The 3,291-nt window shown below is 47.4% G+C and overlaps 1 non-coding gene across 1 annotated transcript; it reads right to left on the reverse strand.

The window, feature by feature from the left end:
* Positions 1–2,971: 2,971 nt before the first annotated feature.
* On the reverse strand, positions 2,972–3,061 carry trnap-cgg (transfer RNA proline (anticodon CGG)). The gene is given in 2 exon segments: positions 2,972–3,007; positions 3,026–3,061. It is a non-coding gene; the product is annotated as a tRNA-Pro (tRNA).
* Positions 3,062–3,291: the final 230 nt, after the last annotated feature.

A 3,291-nucleotide genomic window follows, 5' to 3' on the forward strand; every position in this document is an offset into this window, starting at 1 on the left:
TCAATAACCGACCTAACTGCAGGAAGACATCCTCACTTCTGAACTCAATTCCTCTCGCTGATATACCACTTGCTTTGCTCATTGCTTGCTGCACTTTCTGACAACTGGCAGTGACTGGTGTAGAAGGACACTGAGGCCCCTTTGTCTATCCACACGTCACTCTTGATGAAGTGCTCGTGCCCGAAACGTCAACCCTCCTCCTCAGTTGCTGCCTGACCTACTGTGGTTTTCCAGCGCCACAATATTCAACTCTGATACAGCACAACAGTCCAACGTTGAACACGTACACCTTAGTCCAACACGGGCACCTCCCGATCATAACAAATATTAAGCGTCCAAATGCGAATACGGGAGACAAATGCCGACGCTATTTTATTTTGCCGATTTTTTTTCCCTGTGCCTCGACATTTTATTTCTTTTGCATTTTGTCTGGCTGCTCAACGTTTCTGTCCTTTCCCCAGGGTAGAGGTATTCCAAAACTAGAGGGTAAAGGCTTAGGGTGTGGGAGAAAGATTTTAAAAGATCTAAAAGACTAGGAATAGAACATTTACCCCTTACTGGGCGAAAGTGAGGACTGCAGATGCTGGAGATTAGAGTCGAGAGTGTGGAGCTGGAAAAGCACAGCAGGTCAGGCAGCATCCGAGGACCAGGAGAATTGACGTTTCAGGCAAAACCCTTCATCAGGAAATAGCCATGGGGAACTGCAGGGCTGTAGCCTAATCGAGTGAGTCTAAGTGGGATGCTGTTGGGAAGGTCGGTGTGAATGGCCTGTAGGGATGATATGGTTCCACTGCCTTAGCCACGTGTATATTGAGAAATGTGGGAGGAGTGGGTTCCAGTTCGTGGGACATTGACACCAGGTCTGGAGAAGGTGGCATTTGTGCCGTCTCTCTCTTCACATTCTGCCCCCTGTCCATTTTCTCCCCATTCACTGCCCCCTGCCCATTCTCTCTCCTCACACTGCACCCTCTATTCTCCCCCCGAACGCTCTGAACCCCAGTCTGTTCCCCTGTCCATTTCCCTCCTTTCTCCACCATCCCCTGCACCCCCACAATCGTCCTTTCTCGTGCCTCAGCCCTCTTTGATCGCTGTATGAAGTCTTTCTCAGGGGAGAGAGAGAATGGATGGTGATGACTTTACCAGGGAAACACAGCATGTGGGAAATAGTTGATATTTAAAATTGAGAATAACTAAAACCGTATATTCAGAAACTTCGTTAAAGTCGGGAAGAATGTTATTTTTTCCAAAAAAAAGCTGCAAAAATCTTTCTGAAACTTGCATTGATGTATGTGCAGTTAGGCCACAACAAAGGAGAGGCTGTAAGGAGTGAATGAGTGAATAAAAGACAAGTCCAACCTTGCCCTCGAGGAGAAAGTGAAAACTGCAGATGCTGGAGATCAGAGTCGAGAGCGTGGTGTTGGAAAAGCTCAGCAGGTCAGGCAGCATCCAAGGGGCAGGAGAATCGCGTTTCGTGCATAAGCACTTGGCACTCGGCCATCGCTCCTTCAATCCCCCTGCGATGGCGCGTGAACTCACTGGTGCCTCCGCATGTGGGAGGAGCAGGTGAATCCTTTCCGGCACTGACAGCAGGTGAATGGCCTCTCTCCGGTGTGGACCCGCTGGTGGGTCAGCAGTGCAGCTGTCTGAGTGACCCCTCTCCCGCACATGGGGCACGTGAATGGCTTCTCTCCCTTGTGGACCCACTCGTGCGCCTGCAGATGGCAGATCCGACTGAAGCCCTTCCTGCACACTGAGCAGGTGAATGGCCTCTCCCGGTGTGAATGAGTCTGTGGGTTTCCAGCACGGATGGGGAAGGGAATCCTTTCCCACGGTCCCCACATTTCCACGGTTTCCCCATTGAAGGAGCTTTCCTTGTGTTACTCTGGGTTTGAAATTACCAGTCTATCCCCACCGTGAGGGGTGAGAGTTTGATTCCCCTAAGCTGAGTAAATGGTTTGAAGCACTTTTCACAGTCAGCGCACTGAATCTCCCTCACTCGGGTGTCTCAGTATTCTTCCTGCCACACCAGCGTCCAAAATCTTTCAAGCAAACATGTCTTCTTGATTGGAATGGCTGCTGATATTCAAGGCCCAATGAATCAAGTGGCTCTGTCAGAAGTTGATGTATCATTTGCTTTCAGATTTCTTTCTGCACGTCTTCCTGCAAAGAAAAATCACAAAATAAGTGACCACTGTCAGTACAGTTAAATGAACATAACATAGGTGGCAATTCCTTTAGATTGCCAGATGCCTGCTGATCACATATTATCCAGGCCACAGAAACCTGAAAACCCTCATGCAGCCAGATAGGCTTCGGTATGTATGGAGGAAAACTTCATTCCAGTGACAATAACATGGAACAAACTGCCTACAAAGATGCTGGAAATGGAGCTGAATCAAGGATATGAAAATGAAATGTTAAGGCTGCTTGAGAAAAGAAAGGCATTAAAATTGCTGAATGACTTCCTGCTGGCCTATTAAATTAAAAAAAATGACAAAAAAGGACGTAACTCCATTACTACATTAGAAGGTGAATAATAATTACAAAGAAACTTTTACAACAGCCAACAATATCAGATATACATCATATAGAACAAAGAACAAAGAAATTTTACAGCCCAGGAACAGGCCCTTCAAGCCTGAGCCGATCGAAATGTACTGTCTAAACCTGTTGGTCAATTCCTAAGTATTTATCCCTCTACTCCCACCCACTCATGCATTTATCCAGACGCATCTTAAATGAATCTACCGTGCCTGCCTCTACCACCTCTGCTGGCAATGCGTTCCAAACGCCCACCACCCTCTGTGTGAAGTAAAACTTGTTTTCGCTTTGAATAAGTGTTGCCCTTGCTGCGTTCATTGTAATGGTAGCTCTGCCCCATCCCTGATTCAGGAAGTCGGATCTCGTTGAACGAAGCTGCTTTTTGAGAGAATTGATTGGCCGTTTTCGCACAAGGCAATGTAAGAAGCAAGGGCTCGTCCGGGATTTGAACCCGGGATCTCTCGCACGTCCACGCAGTAGGAGGCCCGAAGCGAGAATCATACCCCTAGACCAACGAGCCACATGCCCCAAAGGCCCTGCATTTTTTTGACATGTGCCAATCCCTTAAATGCTGCTCAGATCCATGAGAATCTAACCTTTTAGTTGTGAACATGAGTAAAGAAGCAATCCTTTTCGAGAGTGCAAACTGTACACGTGCCAAACTGAGTGAATACACAAGGAAAATAGTTTTAAGAGAGATAGAAAGTATTTGAGCACCTTTGGAGCGTCTGCCCCCTCCCTGGATTCACT

This window comes from Hemiscyllium ocellatum (assembly GCF_020745735.1).
Source record: "Hemiscyllium ocellatum isolate sHemOce1 chromosome 27 unlocalized genomic scaffold, sHemOce1.pat.X.cur. SUPER_27_unloc_24, whole genome shotgun sequence".
Taxonomy (NCBI): domain Eukaryota; kingdom Metazoa; phylum Chordata; class Chondrichthyes; order Orectolobiformes; family Hemiscylliidae; genus Hemiscyllium; species Hemiscyllium ocellatum.